A 20,812-nucleotide genomic window follows, 5' to 3' on the forward strand; every position below is an offset into this window, starting at 1 on the left:
CAAGCTGATATTCTTGTTTTCCCTTCATCTAGGTGTACGTGACCTTATGAACGGGTTGGATGGCAAATAAACATCACAGTGAGCCCTAAGAAGGTTTCAATGGTAGGTATCATTATCACTGCCACTTCCAGTGGTGTGGTCCAGTTGAGCATCTAATGTACGAAAGCGGATTGGCTGGTGTACCTCACATCAGCTATATAGCTGCTGTATTGATGTCAGTAAGTTCTATTGGTCTGATCATGAGGTATGCACATACCCGAACGGTACATTCATTTGGCGAGCTCCCCTTAAGGCTTGAGATGAAAAATAAGACATATATAACTATCAAGTGGACCACACTGCAAAAAGCGGTAGGGGATTGAACGTCTATCATTGAAACCCTTTTTAGGGTCATAAAAGTTTTGAATCAATATGAAATTCGTTTTTCCGCTTCTTTCGTGTCTTTGTGATCTTATGAACAGATTGGATGGAAAATAAACGTCACGGTGGGCCCTACGAATTGCTTAACAGTGAAAATCATTATGTCTGCTGCTATTTGTGGTGTGGTCCAAATGATCTTTGGATAAGATTCATTTTTTGGATAATGCTCTAAAATGATCTCTAAAAATATATCAACGGTGTAGATATGATAAATGCATCATTGTGGGGCCCATGTAACCTTGATCTCCTTTGAACCATTCGTACAACTCGGAGCTCGAGGAGCGTTAGTGCTCGTCTTCGCACGACACGTACCTGCTATATAGCTGATGTGTGGTACACCAGCCAATCCGCCTCCCTAATGTACCTCAGTTTTTGGGCTTATATACTAAAATGACATGTCAACATGGATTGATGGTGTGGATAAACCCATATATCACGGTGGGCTCTCAGAGCTGCAACCTGTGCCAAGCTGGAGACAGCGGGTTAATACCTAATCCAGTGACCGGTGCACAGAACGGATTAGGCGGGCCCGTCTTCACAAAAGACAGTGGGCCCTAACCATGGGCCCACCTTGATGTATGTGTAGTATATCTACGCAGTCCATCCATTTTTTTCATTTAATTTTAGGCAGGAGACAAAAAATGAAACTTATCCAAATCTCAGGTGACAGTGGTGATTGACAACTAACAGCTTCCGGCCACACAATTTTTGAATCAAGTTGATTTTTTATTTTTTACTTTTTTATTTTTTACTGCACCAGAGTTTGTATGATCTTTCCAACAGGCTGGATAGCAAATAAACATCACGGTCAGCCCTTAGAGGTTCTTAATGGTGGACAATCAGTCACCACTGTTTCATGTGGTGTGATCCACCTGAGATTTGCATCTGCTTCGTTTTTTGGCTGGTGCACTAAAATGAGATGGAAAAATGGATGGACGGCGTGGATATAAAAAACATACATTAAAGTCGGCTCCATGGTCAAGTATCCAACCTCGTGTATCCAGGATCCACCAAACTCGACCGGCACATTCATCCGTTTTAACATTCCATTTTACGACACAGGGAAAAAAATAAATCACATCAATATTGCATGTGTACCATGCCACTGGAAAGAGTGGTGATTGTTGGAGATTTGTGCCGCAGAATCACACAAATCTAAATCTAGGATAGCAATTCAATAACGTCAAGCAATCACAAGAGAACACAAAGATTTAATGTGGAAATTCCTTACGGGAAAAAACTATGGCACGAAACGATAGAAATCCACTATGAAAAGAAATTACAAAGAGAGAGGACTTACCCGATTCGAACAATCTTGAATCTCACCCTTGCTACACCCTTTGATAACCCTAGAACCCTTTTAAGAACTCTTGGAAAACTTTTAAAAAGCTTTAAAATACTTTAGAAAAGCTCTAGGGACCCCTATTTATAGTTTAGGAAACACCTATTTCGCACCGACCTTAGAACAGTTCAGAAACTGCCTCAAATTTATGCAGTCCGTGCGCAGTCTACGTAACCCTCGACTAGTCGAGCCAGGTCCTCGACTGGTCGAAGGACCCCCTCGACCGGTCGAGCCTGACCCTCGACTGGTCGAGACCAAAAAATACCGCTTACTGGACTTTGAGTCGAGCGGACCTCGATTGGTTGAGTGGACCCTCGACTGGTCAAGCGGCCCGCTCGACCGGTCAAACAGCACGTTGACAGATTTAAGACATCTGTCTCACAACAATCTCTACCATGTCTTCAATCTTCAACCGTGTAGCTGCTTGACCTCTTTTGTTATCTCTGCATCACATCATAGTTTCAATCACCGCTTCTTGTGCACACTCCGTCCTTTTTTTACGCCATTGCCAAGCTCAGAGAAGTTGCACAAAACCTGAACTTCTTTGTAGGAATGACCTTGGTGAGCATGTCTGCTGGATTCATGCTAGTGTGAATCTTTTCCAGTGTTACGTCTCCTTCTTCAAGCACCTGTCGGATAAAGTGGTAACAAACATCAATGTGTTTAGTACGTGAGTAATAAACAGAATTTTTAGCCAAATTAATAGCGCTCTCGCTATCACAGTTAACCGGCACGGCATCCTGTTGAAGTCTCAACTGATTTATCATGCCTCTAAGCCATGTACCTTTTTTAAATGCTTCCGCCACTACCATATATTCTGCTTCGGTTGTAGAAAGCGCCACCACGGACTGAATCTTCGACATCCAACTGATTGCTCCACTCGATAGTACAAACGAGTATCCTGAAGTAGACTTCCTGGAATATATACTGCCTGTGTAGTCGGAGTCCACATACCCTACCAATTTTGTTCATGTTTTCTCAAAAGTTAAGACGTAGTCTTTAGTACCTCGAATGTATCGAAGTAGCCATTTTACTGCTTCCCAATGTTGCTTGCTGGGGTTTGACATGTATTTGCTCACAACACCATCTAAGAAATATGTGGTCTTGTACAGACCATGACATACATTAAACTGCCAACCGCATTCGAGTAAGGCACATGAGACATAACCTGCTTTTCCTCATCTGATTTAAGACATTATTCTAAGGAAAGCTTAAAGTAAGCCGCGTGGGGAACGCTTATGGGCTTTGCTTAGTCCATCCCATACTTGATCAACACCTTTTCAAGGTATTATGCCTGTGATAGTCAAAGCCTGCTCTTCTTCCTGTCTCTATAAATATCTATGCTGAGAACTCTTTTTGTAGCCCCCAAATCTTTCATCTCAAATGTCCCTGATAACTGAGTCTCCAGTACGTTGATTTCAAACATATCATGGCGGGCGATCAACATATCATCAACATACAATACTAAAATGATAAATTTTCCATAACTCAGTGTCTTGTAATAGGCACAATGATCGTATTCACTTCGAGTAAATTTCTGACTCACTATGAAAGAATCAAATTTTTTATACCACTGTCTAGGCGACTGTTTCAGGTCGTACAACAACCTCATTAACCAACAAACCTTTTTCTCTACCTCTTTAACTTTTTAGCCCTCTGGTTGCTTCATGTAGATCTGCTCTTCCAACTTCCCGTGCAGGAATGCAGTCTTGACATTCATCTGTTCCAGCTCGAGATTGTATTGGGCAATCGGCGCTAACACGAATCTGATAGACACCTGCTTAACCACCGGCGTGAATATCTCTGTGAAGTTGATTCATTCTTTTTGAGCATAACCCTTCGCTACCAACCTTGCTTTGTATCCATCATGTTTTCTTTTGAATAACCACTTACATCCGATCACTTTTCGGCCCACTGGAAGCTCCACAAGCTCCCATGTGTGATTTTTATGCAACGAGTCCATCTCATCGTCCATAGCCGCCTTCCACTTTTCTGCATCAGGCTCATCAAGAGCCTCCTAAATAGTAGACGGGTCCCCCTCATCTGTAATGAGGGCATATGTAATATTAGAGTCTTCTTTGTATCTTGTCGGTAACCTGTGATCACATGGTGGGTTCTTTCTCACTGGTGACTGCTCCACCTGATCCTGTATCTCTGTCTATGCATCTGTCTCTGTCTGAGTATCATTTGAGTCAATCTGAACGTCTACGATCGACCTTTCTTGTCCCTCTTGCTCCTCTTGATCATTCTTACGGAATAAAGAGTTTTCATCGAATCTAACGTCACGGCTAGTGATGACTTTGCGTGTGACCTTGTTGAATAACTTGTAACCTTTCACACCAATGCCATAGTCAACAAAGGTGTACTTTTTGGCTCTATGATCTAACTTATCTCTCTCAACTGACGGTATATGAAAGTAAGCCTCATAACCAAATATGCATAGATCTGAGTAATCGATTTTCTAACCACTCCATACTTCCTCTGGGATTTTACATTCAATTGTCGTTGAAAAAGACCGGTTCACCAAATAACAAGCCGTGTTAATGACCTCAATTTATAGGTCCTTGCCCAACGTAGCATTTCTTAACATGCATCTGGCTCTCTCTAGGAGAGTCCGATTCATTCGTTGAGCCACACTGTTTTGCTCGGGCGTGTGGCGCACTGTGTTGTGTCGATGATTCCTTTATCCTTGCAATAATCATTAAAATCAGTGGAAGTAAATTCTCCACCATTGTCAATCCTTAAAACCTTTATTTTTCGCCATGACTGTTTTTCCACCATTGCCTTCCATTGTTTAAATATGGTGAAAACTTCGGATTTACGTTTCATGAAGTAAACCCAAACTTTCCTGGAGTAGTCGTTAATGAATGAAACAAACCATGATGACCACCCAATGGAAACTTCTGGCGATGTCCCCCATACATCAGAGTGCATATAATCAAGCACTCCCTTATAAACATGTTTTCATCTAGGATAGCAATCCAATATACATGCCTCTTCCTCATCTTTGATCACTTCATCCATATCCATTAAAAGATCATTCCTAACCTTGAAAATGTGATACGGTTGATGGATTATGTCATGACGTTAAATAATCCAAGGTTGTGTGACAGTGTGATCATGTTGCACTTGAAAATATGATACAGTTGATGAACTATGTGATGAGGTTATACTTAAGGATGTGATATTGTAGTGCAACAGTGTGATGTGGTTATACTTGAGAATGAAATAAATTGAAGGACCATGTGATGAGGTTACACTAAAGGATATGACATGTGGTTGTATGAGTGTGATGTGTCCACTTGAGAATGTAATACAGTTGATGGACAACGTGATGAAGTTGTACTTAAGTATGTGGTATAATAGTGTGATAGTGTGATGAGGTATATATCCACTTGAGAATGTGATACAATTGATGGACAACGTGATGAGTTTGAACCTGAGGATATGATATGATTGTATGATAATGTGATATGGTTACACTTGAGAATATGATATGGTTGATGGATTATGTGATTAGGTTGCACTTGAGCGCATGACATGGTTGAAACGATAGTGTGATGTGATTCCACTTGAGAATATGATACAGTTGATAGACTATATGATGAAGTTGCACTTAAGGATGCATATGATATGGTTGTGTGATAGTGTGATGTCGTTCTGCTTGAAAATATAAAACACTTCATGGACCGTGTGATGACACTACCAAAAAGGGGGAAGTGCTATGGATAAAAACCATAGCTATATATTTATAAGCTTCGAATAATGTTTGTGGCTATAAGTAGTGCTGTATCCGTAGCAATATGCTGAATATGATTAATAGCTACGGTTTTCAGATCATCAGCTACGGTCAATATCCGTAGCTATTGCCTACATTTAAAAGAACCTAAAATCAATCATTCATTCATTTAATTACCACCTACATAATTATTCATTTATTCAATTACAATTATTCATTCAATAATGAATCAATTACAATTATTCATTCAATAATGAATCAATTACAATCCTTCATTCAATCAATTACAATTACAATTACAATAATGCTGAAAATATAAAGAAAAGTCATCATCATTTTCTTGGTGAGTCTGTGCGCACTCGCATATGGCCAGGTGCATCCTTCATCCACTATAGATAGAAAATGGATGCGGGTATCAATAGTCCACTTGCACATCCGACAGCTATACCGATAACTTCTCCTGTGCGTCTTCTATAATTATTCGAGGGCGAACCACCACTAGAGGACTCTGCAACATAAAAACAAAGAATTAGTCAAAGAATGATGAAAACTAAATGCAAGGAAAACATAGAAATAGGATGGTTGAGAACTTAGAGAAACGTGTATGGCTGACACTAGCGGCCCGAAAGTTGATTGAAATGGAATGCAGCAGGTCCCTTTTCCAGCCCAAAAGAAGTGGATCTCCATGGCTGTGTTTGTCACATGTGCCATGAACATTTTTATGACAGCTCTTTTGGAGCCCTTGGCATTTCGATCACATGTAGAGTTACATGACCATGCCCGCGAAAAGTTAATAGCATGCAAGAGTATATGCTTACCATCAAGTGGTACTGTCAATTGTCGCCACTGTATCCGATGAACCACAATTCCCAATGCAGCAAATCAACAAACCTGAGAATAGAAGAAATAAAAAGGAGAAATCAACAAAATTGGAGTTTGACATTTGGACCAAAATAAGTTATCTATTAATAAATCAACAACTGCTCAAACTAGTTTGACATTTGAACCAAAATAAGCATCCACATCGAAGTTTATGGGTCATCACAAGTTTCACAACTTACCAGTACCTAAATATCATTTCCTGTCGATTGAACCGATCCACTATTCAATTCTCTTGGGCATCCAAACTCACACTAGGAATCCACATAATGCATCGCATGGACCTTCCAATTTCTCATTCAAGAATATGGAGACAACAGCACATTATACTGACAAAGGCATGCCCATAAGGGTGTGTTTGGTTGCACAAAATATCATGAAACTTCACAATATTTGGTGTAATTTCAAATCATAGCTAAGGTGTTGTCCATACTCGAAGAGCTTATCAATGTCGCTCACGTCTTCAGAAGCAGCAGCAGCAGAAGCCATTGCTTGGTGATCGAGTTGTTGACTTGACAGGTCCCATCATTTATGACACCCCCAATTCTCCTAGATTGGAAGATCCTCGTCATTTAATTTGGTTTTCTTTCAGTTGGATTTGGACTGTTGACACTATTTTATCTTAACCGCCTATTTTTATGCACCCAATCATATGGGGTTTTTGGACATATCCAATCCACAGGGGCCACATCAGATCAACAGTCTGGATCACCAAACCACAGGCACCACATGTATAAAGTTGGGAGCCTCAGCAAACTGTAGATTTGTTAAGACTCATAAACTAGTACTTTTTTGAGAAGAGCTCATCAATTAATATTTAATACTCAATGGTTACTTTGTGTAAATAGTGAGGGAAGCAATTGCAATCTGATCATGCCTCCTTTATTTGGCTAATTATTGCAATAAATTCAATGGTGTATCCAAATGCAGCCTTAACTAACAGAATTTAAGCACTCCTGGGACATTTGCAAATTTATCCATCTTACAACCAAAACAACTAGAAATTATCATGACAGGTTACTTTCTTTGGATGAAAACAAAGCCACACACACACACACACACACACACACACACATGGAAAACAATTATGTACTGATGCAATAGGATTAAACAGAGATGAACCAATATTTCACATGGAAAAAATAGCAAAGACTACCCAAAATGTACCAATGAAAGCTCATATAGTGGGACCCAGAATGGAAAGGAGATGCTTAAAATGCTCACAAAGTGTGGAAGATCACAATACGTTAAAATTTGGACCCTTGCATTTTTTTTAATCTTAACCATCTATTTGTACATCTTCCAAGAAATGCTTAATTTGCAAAACTAATTAACCCATTTAGGCTATTTCATATTGTGAAGAACAAAAAAGAATGTAGGTTAAACAGACCACGAGCCAAACACATAGTATCTAATCTCCTTAAAACAATGTTGTGATAGTAGGAAATGCACATTGTTATGTAAGGTATGATGATAAAACAATGGGCGGGCCATAAGTATGAAATCTTATTGATGTTAAGTGAGACCATTAACAAAGTGGGATGTATTATCTGTGAACATGGGCTGCGGCAGATGCAATTAAATTCAATGTGGATACCTCTATTCTCAAGGAAAAGGCTAAGGCAATGGATGATGATCTTGAAGCCAAAAGGGCCCTGGTGGTTTGCTCCTTGGAAAATTAAGAATGTATGGCTTGTGGAAGTTAAATAATATTTCTCTGAGTAATATTTATAATATTGTCCATTATGAATGCACTCTTTATGCTGAGGCTGATGGCAATAATTGTGAAAAGTCCATTATGGTGGGAAGTGGGTTTGGTTGAATAGTGCATGCGAAAGATCTTGCAGAGGATTTGTACAAATGAGCCCTGTTTGCAGTGTGGGCAGATTTGGTTGATCAAAGGCGAAGGCGAACCTGCTTCAATTTATCATAACTTTCTTGTAAATTTATTTCAATATTATAGCACTATAACAAGTATTGCTCTTTTATGCAAAATAAAATAAAATAAAAGAAAATAAAATAATAATAATAATAATACAATCAAAGTAAAACAAAAAGTAATAAAAAAGAGGGATGAAAAGGAAAAACAGAGATACCTGATGGGTTAACAGGTTGTTGCGGATAGAGAGATCCCAAAGTAGCTATGAGAGAGAAAGAGGGGAGAGAGAGGCGTAGAGAGAGAGAGAGAGAGAGAGAGAGAGAGAGAGAGAGAGAGAGAGAGTTGGCGGCAGGGAGAGGAAAAGTCCGAATGATATGAGATAGTTTTTTTTTTCGTTTTTATAGCGATCCTTTGCCGGCACCTGGTTTAAGTTAGCGCCGGCAAAGGGTTCACCCGACCATCGGCTTTGCCCTGCTTTCTTGTAGTGGCATGTTGGTTTTCTACAATAGATCTGCAACAGAAAAGGAAACATACATAGTTTCATGACTAAAGAACTAAGGCTAGGCAACCCAAACTCAATGAAAGACTGGCCTAGAACTAAAGCTAGGCAATCCAAACTCAATGAAAGACTAGCACATCTAAGGCAATAATTTTATCTGGAAAAAAAGTAATTAGTGATGAATTAGGTTGACAAACATATTTAATTCATATTGAAGAAATTGAAGAAAACTTGCCACAAAGCTTAGAGATCTTGGTCAACCCACTGCCGTTGGGTTGTTATTAGTGTGGAAAGGTTATTGTTATAGTCTGGAATGGAATGAGATATATGGTTTAGGTAAATAAGGCTGGATTTGGGGTCCCTACTCATGGCTATCAAATGGCTAGGATCAGATCAGGGAGAAATCTAGGTATGGCCAATCTATGGTGGGTCCCATCAGATCAACACAGTTGATCACTAAGCAATGGGCCCCAATCAAAATGCTTGTGTTTGCTCCCAATTGGAGCCTTTTTCCAAATTCAGTCCGTCAATCAGAAAATTTCTAAACATTTCTGCTCCTAATTCTTGACATAAAAATTTCATAAAATTCCAACTATGAATTAGGTATCATTATCACCATAAATTCGAACCAGAAATTTGGGCTCATAATACATGCATCTAACTGTATGCATCAATCTATTCAGCTCGACTTTCACAGATACATTTCAATTTATATATCAGCACAAACTACATTTTCTCAAAAAAATAAAATAAAAAACACTGTAGTTTTCTTTTGTTCTGATCTATAAACCGAATACTCAATCCTACCATCAGAATCAATACAAAAGAAAAAGCACAAAAGGGAAATTTGGTAGAACTTCTACAATTGAGAAATCTGAGAAAATGGCGGTAACTAATATCATTCGAAACAGAGAAACATCGAATCCGACGCAGAAAATCAATGCAAAAAACAAGCAGAGATTAAAAGACGAAAACAATCAAGAAAATTAGAGTTGGAATGAATGAGATCTGGAGCTGGAAATTAGAGTTTTGGATTTGGGGATTTTTTCGGGACCTCTGAAAGTAGAGAAATGGGAGAAGGAAGCAGATGCCGTTTGATTTCTCTCTCCGAGGATTTTCTTTCATTTCCTTGGGTTTTTTCTTCTCGTTTTTTTTTTTTTTCATGATAGTTTGGAGTCAATTTTTTTTTTAAGTGACTGGTGACCTGGACCAATGAAGATTAGGCAATCAGGGAGTCCCTGTTTACCGAATAACAGAGGATCCCGACTCTTGAAAGTTGGTCCTTTCTCTAACAAAGCTCTCGCCAGGCCATAAAATGATACCACATCACATCCTGACATAGAATCCCAAGAGTTGAAGAATCCTCACCATCGATTCACAGCCACTTTTGAAAATAGGATCGGTGGATATTTTCAACTATTAGCCATCCAATGTCTACCGATTTCTATAAATATATATATATTAGTTTCACTTTACAAAAACATCTACCAAACCAATGGTCAGATAATCCAATATAATTTTTGATACATCTGCACTGACAGGCGTGTAATTTCTAAGTGCCTGCTTATCATCCATCACACTGCCAGAGTATCAAAGCTTTTTTCCTCATTTTGTGCTCTCAATGGAGAATCCAAGCAGGGGAAATTTTTTAAATGCAGATGAACCTTGGGCTCCTATGTTGGGTATATCCAAGTTGATTTGTAATAGAATTCAAATACATCATCTGCTTTCTGATCCACAAGATTAATTTAATGGGCCATAGTGCATAGTGGATGACCCTATGAACTGAGATTTACTGTAAAACATAGGGTTAAGGTGATTTTAATCCAGGCCATTGATCTCCACTGGATAATGGATGCCCCATAAAATCTACATCACATTGGTGTGTCCAGAGAGAAAAATAAATAAATACCCACATGTAAGGGGAGAAAAGCTAGACATCAGATCCTGAGATGTTACAATCAACAGGTCCCCTATCCACAAAAGGGCCCCTCAGATCAACAGGCTGGATAAACAAAACATGGGCAGCTTTGGCACAAGACACTGCTCAGACCTGAGATTAATTTGGCAGGATGGCCACAATCCAAATAGCTTTTCTTTCAGATTTTCAAATAGCAAACAAATCCACAATAAAATCTACGAAAATAGAAGATTTGCTGACCCTTCCAAAACAATCCAAGGACTGTGTATGTAATGTATCACAAATACAACACTAGAAATCCTACAGAGAAGCTTATGGTGCATAAAAAGATGTTCTATAGCAAAATAAAGTGTCTAATAAGAAAAAGAATGAGAGGGAAAAAACAAGGAGAGAATCAGTAACTGCCCTTAAGGTCGTTAATGACATTGTACTGAATGGGAGTGACAATTTCAATGGTGGTGACCTCTACCATAAAGCCAGGCTTGGGGCCTTCGGGCTGCCTCTTCGTGCTGATCTTCTCCCCATGAGCTTTCGCCTGGCTTTATGGTGGAGATCACCACCATTGAAACGCAGCAATTTTATTAATCTTCATTGAATAAAAAAGACTACGAGGGGTGCCTATTTATAATAAAACCCTATATCCAAAACTCGCGCCATGTGCGCAACCTATTACTTGGCGATGAAGTAATAAAAAATAACAACTAATTAAAGCAATTTAAACCGTTCATGATACTCCTAATAACAATAATAAGCAAAACCCAAAGTACTAGATTAATTAAAATAGTGGGCCACGATCATGAGAACCCATGGTGGGATTCACATGATTATCGGGTCCACTCTAACGAACCAAAACGTAGTCTTCTAACTAGCAGGCTCTCCCTAGACGTCGTCATCAATCCAGATCGATGGTGGAGCCCTCCTCCTTGCGTACGTGCGTAGGGGGGCGTGCGTGTGCGCGTGATGTCCCCATCATCACACCTGTGCAACGTTGGACCTTCTTCAGTCTCTCCTCACATTAGTACTCACGAATGGCAATCGAAGAGGACAACAGGATCCAATGTATCTGAAATACGGATTAACCGGTGAGCTAACAATACACATTTTTTGTTTCTCTCGACTGGTATAGCCATTCGTCAACATGTAATATGAAGAGTTTGTTTCTGTGGAGGACTTGTATCTTCAATGGCATAAGCTGCTATGGTCTCATCCTGTCCTAGTAGACAGGTTTTCCACTGCCTTGTTCCAGGCCTAAAAAAATGGGTATTCAGATTCCATGGAGAGTGGATCAGTGAAAAGGTTAAATCAGTAATTGGGGATATGCTTGTCAATTCTCAAGGGGTCCATAGTTGCTGCCTTCTCAGGCCCAGTGGTGGTGGAAAGCTCCTTGGATGCCTCAGTCCTGGTGCTGGGGACAATTTTTCTGTAATGGCTTGTGTCAATGCAGAGTCCAGCACTCCTCTCACCTTCGCAGAGATCGTCAAAAGATCAGAATCATATCCGTCAGGTTAAATATTGCATTTTACCTGGCAGATGCACTATCCTCCCTCTCTGTCGGCCCTCTTGCTGAAGCCAGGTCTATGGGCCCTTCGATGCTCTTTGGGAACTTGCTTTCCCTTAATAATATCTTTTCACTCTTATTTGATGGGGCGAAGCAAAAAGGAAAGAAAGGAACAAAAGCCACAATGCCATTTCTTCTAAGAAACCTTGGTAAAACAGGGTCACAATCCCACTAATACTTTCGGGACCCAATACATTGAACCAAAACTGGCCAAATAGAAACAACGCTATTCGAGTTCAGGTGGCTGATATAACCAAGTAGGCCCCGTGATCTGTCCAAATGGTTTTTTGCACTCTTGATAGTTTGATCACTTGTGGGTGCTCCGGTCACTCTCTGGGTCCACAAGTCCATATTTACTGCAGCAGCATAGTTAGTGACTTGTTGGGAATTTTTTTTCTATTAGTATTTTCCTCTCTGTGTACCAAATGATGTATGAATTGAAATCAGTCCCATTTGTAACCCTAGTGATGTAGCTATCATAGAACCTTAAAATTGTCCGCTTTTAATATCATTTGAGTGAATTATAGGTGATTTCTAAAAGGGAAATATGGTTGTAATGGGACTTTGTAATCTTTAAATCTTTTCTAAGGCCCTGCTTTGTTGCCACTTAAAAATAAGTTCATCTAATTTTAATTAACAGTAATAATGCATTAGAGAGTTTACATAAACTACGCCTAGAAAGATTATTTATAATCCTTACCAAAATCTCAAATGTGCTATTACAGTTAGCTAAAATGAGATGAAATCATTTCCAGGCGGCAACCAAACATGGCCTAATATTTTATTAAAATAGATGTGACTACATTTAATGAATTGCTAGGGGTACAATGCTCCTTTGCAAGAGGTGCAACTCTTCTAAATTGTGGTAAGACCCTACTCACAATCACAGTTGTGAGAGATTCCAAATCATCTATACTTTTTTCCTTGGCATATCTTTCTCCAATGTTTTTTCTATTAATTCTAGAATCATGCAATTTCCACGAATGTTCTACATGAATGTTAACATCTCAAATCTTTTAGTTTTCTCCCATCTTCCTTGAGGTAATAATCAACTCCTTTTTAAATTGTCATTTGCGTCAACAAGCAGATCAAATATATATATATTTTTTCTATCTATTGTTACGTGGATCATGGTTGTTATAACAAAATGGACTAAAACCAAAAGTGTGATTGAAGACTTATGAATAGTTTCTCTGACACTAAGATCATGGAGGCAAGCTTGAGGGCAAGGAGCAAGATGTCATCAACTTGACAAAAGAAATATACATAGAAACAACAACAAAAGATGAAAGGAAACATACACAAAGTATATGTTTGGACACCTTAAAGTGTGCCTAGCACTTTTTGATGGCATAGCTGGGAGACTTTCTCCATGCGGATCTTGCAGTGTCAAGTCCACGAGTGTTCAAGTGCCTGCACACAAAACAAAAAGATATCAAGTCCACGGGTGTTCAAGTGCCCGCACACAAAACAAAAAGATAGAAGTGTTCAAGAAAGATTGTCTGGATTGACATAAATGCATGCATTGTGTACTTGGATCCCCTACTAACAATCCCTTACAGTGTCCCAAACTCAAATCATAGTTCAGGAAATACATAATAGCCTCAAGCATATGCTAGCCATCATCATCCGCAAAAGCATGTATGTGTACATACATCCATATAAGATATAGGGAGATAGAGAGACATGGCTATTTCTTGCCTCTAGGTTGTGTACCACAAACAAGGCACTTGTCTATAACAATCCAAACTGAGCAGCCTATGTTTTGCCATCGACTGGCTCCTACCTAAATTTGCTTTGGATGGACCAGTTAACCATCTAAAAGTGGAACTTCTCTCTTATAAAAGTTCTTGCTAATTTTTGTTTCTAGTGTTCATTTGCCAGCTAAGGATCCTCCAAACATTGTGATTTTCAACCATGGCTCATTCACTATTGGAAATATGAGGTATACCTGTGAGAGAAGGGCATGAAGAATCTGCCAAAAACTCAACTACTGATACATGATGTATACCTATGAGAGAAGGGCATGAAGAATCTGCCAGCAGATATGAATGGAGAAAATCAAGGTGATGGAGCTACAGGCGACGGCGATGACGATATAGCTGGGGAGGAGTCGAGAAGACAGGCTTCAGACTACTCGGTTCGAGAGGGGAACTGGATCCCTGTTCGTCCTCGGAAAGGAAAAGCTAGTGGTGAAAGAAAAAGAAACGTCTATGCGTCTCTTCCGACACTGTTCGTTAGAGGATATCCCTTGGGCTGGTATCCCATCAATCTGGAAAGAGTCTTCAGCAGAGCGGGAGCAGTCATGGAAGTGATTATGCCACGAGACCGCCTCTCGGGTTGCTACAAGGGTTTCGCACTCGTTCGGATGAGCTCTAAGGAGGAATTAGCTAGAGCGGTCAACATGTTACACGGTGAAAGCTTTTGGAGGTATGAAGATGCTAGTTCAAAGGGCAAGATTCGGGTTGACACAAAAGCATAACAACCCTCCGACGAGAAGTGTCCCAACATCGGGAGCTCGGCCCGCAAATCATAAGGATTAGTCGATCAAAGAAGTCCTTTTAAAGCCAAAGGTAACATCGAAAAGGCATCAGTCCCTGTAGGAACCTTCTTCCTCGCCCAACAGACCCACAATCTCGTCTCATGAGCCCGAACGGATGATAACCCCAACGGAGTGCAAACAAGATGGTATTGTTAGAGTGCGAAACGACCTCCTGGACCGTTCCCAGAAAGCCCTGCATGATTCGGTGGTGGTGTCAACCAGGGAAGGATCCTCCATTGCACAAGTCCGACAGTGGATTCAGGAATGTTGTGGGATCAGTCTTGGGAAATATGTCATCAACCCGATAGGGTACAATGATCTGTGGATTAAGCTAGACCCGGGGGTTCTCACAGACTTCTTATTGCGGGAGTTTTGCATTTAGACGGTCCTATTCTCCAAGTCCAGAGATGGGAGGACTATTCCATGTTCGGCAAGCATAATATTTGGATCCAAATTTGGGGAATACCACTTGACCTGTGGTTCGATGAATTCTTCATTGACGCTGCATCTGCTCTCGGATCGTTGCTAGAGGTAGATTCCAAGACAAAGTCGGGTACAGAGCTGGGTGTGATTCGAGCGCGGGTGAGAAGAAACAAAGGTGTTTCCCCCCCCCCCCCCCCAAGATTTCCGTCTTTGTTGACGATCGAATACATTGCTTCCCAGTGTATCAGGAACCAGATGGCGAACCGTACCCCCGATGGGGTGACTACTGGAGGGCAAAGGACCAATTGGCTACTATGCAGGAGCCGCCCTCTTGCCGATCCATGGAAGGAGCACCGATCCGGTGCTCCCGCGGAGCTCATAGTAATGCCCAATGCCAGTCCACAGAGTACGGTCACCTAGCTGTTGCCAATCTACCTATTGAGGAGACGCATGTCGTTATTCCCAGCGCCTGGCCTGACTCGCTTGACAACTGCGCCAGAATTTGGAGTCTCGCTAGTGATGCTACTGAGAAGAGTAGGTCATCGGTTCGATCCAAACCATCCCATGGGTCACGTGTCGCTCATCCAGCGATTCCGTCAGGTTACATTGAATACCGCGATAGTAGCTTAAATGGCTATATGTCGTGCGCTGCTGGGAGTGAGATACGTTAGGAAACTACGCCGCCCAGACCAACACGTGTTGGCTTGCCCGTTACCTCGCCTGCCCTTTTCGACTTTCATGACAAAGACGATCATGGCTTCGAGTCGTGGCCAGCGGAAATGGAACCACGTCAGCAGCACGGTTTTCCTCTCTCCATCCATCCCGACGACCCTGAACCACGTCAGCAACACTGTTCCCCTCTACCCATCCATCCCGTCGACCCTCCTGCAAATCGATCGAAGCAACCATGCAAAGGCCCAAGCCCAAACTCTCTGCCTACAGGAAAAGCAGTATCGACCTCCATCCCTCGATCCTTCATCTACCCACAACACTCACCCATCATCAGAAACAAGCAAGAACAGGAGGCTTCTACTCGCACGCCGAGTCTCCCGGTGCCGCTGGTGGATAGTGATGATATGGATCTGCAATCATGGGCCTCTGAAAATCCACCTACCCCTATTTCATCCCACTCCTCCCCCCGCTCTTTCCAGGACTGGACTAACTCGGCTTTGATGCCTTTATTTCACGAAGGTTTAGATGGTGGGATCATCGAAGCAGAACCCTTACAGATGTGTATGGCCCATCCTATATCCCAGGAGGAAGGCGTCACCCCTGAGCTGACAGAAGATCCAGCGCGTTCGAATCTGATCAAATCCATTCACAGAAAAAATGGATCCGAGATGCACTCGGACACATCGGCAGAAAGGTGGGTCTATCCTTCGGTGACACTCCGGAGGATTTCATTGCTCTATTTCAGTGTGTTGAAGCCCGTGGGCATCCCCTTGATGTCCAGAAATCCCCCTCCAAGAGGTTAGTTAGATCAGAAAGCAATAGAGAAATCCAGTGCAATCAGTGGCACTATTGCATGAGAAAGACTCCCACTTCCGTGGATAGTCTCCAGGGACGACGGGGCAGATCGGTTTCCAGATGAAGATTATATCCTGGAATGTGCGAGGAGTGGGGTCCAAGCAGAAGAGGAGGCTCATTAAACTTACATGCAGTTACAAACACCCTGATGTCCTTTACTTGCAGGAAACAAAAGTTGGTCTCTTCTCTGACTCCCTCATGGGTTCTATATGGAACGTCAGAAACGCGAAGTGGGTAGCGCTTGAAGCGAATGGAAGTGCAGGTGGAGTTCTAGTGGCTTAGAATTCCGATAAGTGGTCTCTATCTGATAGCTAGGTGGGATCTTTCTCTGTCGCGGTCATTCTTCAAGACGTCTTTGCGGATCGTCAGTTTCTTGTTGCTTCGGTATACGGCCCCAACATCGATGCCAAAAGAAAAGATTTTTTAGCAGAGCTTAGTGCGATTCGATCTTGATTTACAGGGCCTTCTTGTTTCGCAGGAGATTTCAATTTGACCAAGTCAATGGAGGAGAAATCTCATGGTTGTTCACTCCCCAAGTATAGGGTTGTGATGTAGTAATAAACTCGGTAAGACCGAGGTCGAATCCACAGGGACTGATACCTGTACGTTATCTGAAACCAAGTAGAACTAGAACTAGACTAAGATGTGATCTAAACCAAATAGAGTTTAAGGAATAATTGTGGAATGATTATCTAAAACTTTAAGTAATTCAGAGGAAGGAAACTAGGGATTCAGAGGATCCACTTGTAGAGATCAGGGAGAAATTATGCCTGCTTCAGAAATCATGGAATTTAACTAGACTTCCTTTGATATAGTTTTCAAGAGGTGAAGGGTATATGAATTAGAATGGATTCCATCATCTAACCATGCCCAGGAGACAAAGCAAACAACAGGATTAAACTAATTACCAACCAATCAACAATGCATGAGGATCAGGAAGGGTACTGTCATCCTATCATGCCCATGGAGCAATGATGAACAACAGGGCTTCCTGACTTCATAAACATAAAAAGGGGAAAAAAATATTCAAAGCCATTGCAAACCCATTGTAATTTCAGTCACAACAGACCATTAAAGACTAAGAAAAATATTCTTTATAATAATCACTAAATCAAATTCAGTTTATGAAATTTAAAGGCACAAAGTAGAATCTCCCATCTCGCTACGGCTTCACTCTCTTAGCCCTAGCTGAGAGGTTTAGCCTAGCATGATCATGCTAGCACCACAAAAAAAATAATCAAAGGATTAAAAGAAAAAGAAAACAAGAAACAAAGAAAAACCCGGAACGTCCAGCCGAATCCCTCCCTGCTTCACGTTTCTTCCTTCCTTCAAAGCCAAGCAGCCGCACAGCCTCTCTTCTCCACATTTTCCTGCCCAAGAAAACTCCTCCTTTTCCTAGCAGAAACCCACCTTTTCCTCTCCGTTTCTCTTCCTTTAACTGCAGCGGCAACCGAAGACGAGCTCCCGTACTCTCTCTCTCCAGCCGTGGATAGCAGAAAGCCAAGGCTCCCTGTCTTCTCCTTTCTTCCGTTTTTCTTTTCCTCCTTTAAACGAATGCTTTTCTCTCTCTTTATAGGCAGCAAAGACCCTGCTGGAGTGTTAGAGGCGGTGGCTGGAGTTTCCGCACTCCATGCGGAAATTTTTCGCAGCAGAAACCGGACGCGCAATCTGTTTTTCGCAGCAAAACACCCTCTATTTGATTTGATTTTGCAGCATGAAATCAACACATTTGTTGATTCTGACACCTTGGCTAGGGCTATGGCCATCTGTTGAAGCATGTGGATGGTCTGGATCATGCATCAGAATGTGATCTTGATCACGTTACGTCCCACAAGTGCCGTCTTTTCCGGATGTGCGCGGGCTGCGTAAACAGCCCCCGATCTTGTCGGCGCTGGACTCTCGGTGGGGCCCACTTACCTTGTCGCTTGATAAATCCGACCCGCCCATTGAATTCCTCTCGGAATTTCAGCAAGGAAGGGGTGCTTTTACTCGGGTTCAGTGCGGTCTATCAAATCAACTCATTCCACCGTCTGCCTTCAGTTTTGACGATCAAAAACTGACCTCCGATGTATCTCGCCATTTCGCCACCTAGACTATGTTTACGGGGCCCTTTTAGGCCTGATGGATGGTCCCGATTATCTGGATCATCGACCGTGGTGGCCCACAAGACCGGACCGCAATCTCTGTTTCATAACAGAAACAGAACTTCTGTTTTTGTTTTTGAAGAGGAGACGTCCAGAGGACGGTTTGCCATGCAAGTTTAGTGCAAAAAGTGTACTATATACACTGTATGATGATTATGAGAAATCCACACCATCCATCTTGTTCCCCATTTCATTTGAGCCGTGGGGGCCGAAGTTAAAGCGTATCTGGACAGCGGGTGGGCCCCAAATCAGGATTTTATGGGCTGATCTATTAGTTCGGCCACTTTCACGAGGATCCAATGGATGAAATTTGACGTGTACGGTTAGTTTTTGGTCCTCGAACCATGTATAAAGTTTCGAGCCAAACAGATGATGGAAACTCAGTGATCTTGCATTCTGGCTGACTTTCAGGCCGCTTGAGCTTCAGTTTCTCAATTTTCGCGAATCCCTGGCGTGTAATTCCGTTGATCTTGGTCCCCTGGAGTCCGTCCCTTGCTCTGGTGACTTCGGAGCATTAAATCCATGCTTTTAATACTCTTTTTCAATCAAAGCTCCTTATTACATCCTGCAACAAAAACACGATTAAATTATAATATTAGGCATTATCGTGTACGTAAAATCAGGCAGTAATCGGGGTCTGATATGCAATATTTGACCCTCAACACAACCCCCAACCAGCATTTTGCTAGTCCCGAGCAAAATATGCGAAAAGTAAGTTGAGAATTACAGAACAATTTCTATAAACTCGCGTGATTTTTGTAGGATAATCCAGATGTGAGAATTCCCAGATTCATGAATGTTGGATATTACTTCCTCCTAGACTCAAGCGCACGGTAAACTTCATAGTCAAGTTCAAAGTATTATTCCATTAATTAGAAAAATTCTAATCATTGAGATCTATGAGCGTACAGTGTAATCTTAGCTTATCATGCATCATTAAAATTCACTTCTCTATTTCAGGATATCACTGGTAACCAATAAGAAGATTCATGATAACCAAAACTTGCCTCACAGATCACCTTTTCATTCCTTCAGCTTTTGATTTTTTCATTAAAAGTAATGCCAAGAAGGGGAATCAAATCCTCACCTAAAGGGAGCAAACCTATGATGAAGACTGTATACAAAATTTTTTTCACATATCATTCATAGGGAATTAAATCTACACCTAAAGGGAGCAAACCTATGGTGAAGATTATTTGCCCAACCCTTTCCAAAGGCATCCGGTTTTTTTTTTTTTTTTTTTTTTAAATTCTTTGTATTGAACAAGATGGACAATTCCCCAGGTTGGTTCCTTCTATGCTTAATGATCACCAAGTTATAATTCCATATCGAACTGAAACTTTAATGTGCAAGCGAGATGTGACCTGTGAATCCATGACTCAATCAATGTTTACAACTTTTAATAATGGATTAACAATTCAAACTTAGCTGTGAAATTCAATAGATAACTGAATCCAAGAGTTATAAAGTACCAACATCACGCATCTTGAAATTCTAAGTGCCCTTAGATGGCCGTCAAAATCACTTCGAATTCATCAGAAATCCTGAAAAATTAAAAAAATTTCACAACTTTTGCTCAAGACCAAGAAAACACTGATTAGGAAACCTAATCTCCCACCCCCAACCAAAAATCTACATTGTCCTCAATGTAAAAGAAATAAACATGCAATACACATGAGACAACGGAAATATAGGAGGAGTGATGGAAAGATAGTACCTGGACGAAAAGAATCAAGAGGCTTTCCAAAGATATCTACGTAAGAGCGGGTCAGCACAAAAGAAAAATCAACAGAAGTAAAATAAAATAATAAAAATAAAATCCTACCTATACCACTTTCGTAGGTTCTCTCGATTGCATTTAGCGTATGCAACAAGCCTTTAAACCCCTAGGTTGCCCCTAGTGGACGAGTTGTAGTCTCGCGAGGGTTTGCAGTAATGT

At 41.1% G+C, this 20,812-nt stretch overlaps 1 long non-coding RNA gene across 1 annotated transcript; it reads right to left on the minus strand.

Moving 5' to 3' along the window:
• Positions 1–5,696: 5,696 nt before the first annotated feature.
• Positions 5,697–6,277, minus strand: LOC131247415 (uncharacterized). The gene is made up of 2 exons (XR_009171719.1): positions 6,092–6,277; positions 5,697–6,009 (listed from the first exon to the last, which is right to left on the minus strand). It is a non-coding gene; the product is annotated as an uncharacterized LOC131247415 (long non-coding RNA).
• Positions 6,278–20,812: the final 14,535 nt, after the last annotated feature.

The sequence above is a fragment of the Magnolia sinica genome, chromosome 5 (assembly GCF_029962835.1).
Source record: "Magnolia sinica isolate HGM2019 chromosome 5, MsV1, whole genome shotgun sequence".
NCBI lineage: Eukaryota > Viridiplantae > Streptophyta > Magnoliopsida > Magnoliales > Magnoliaceae > Magnolia > Magnolia sinica.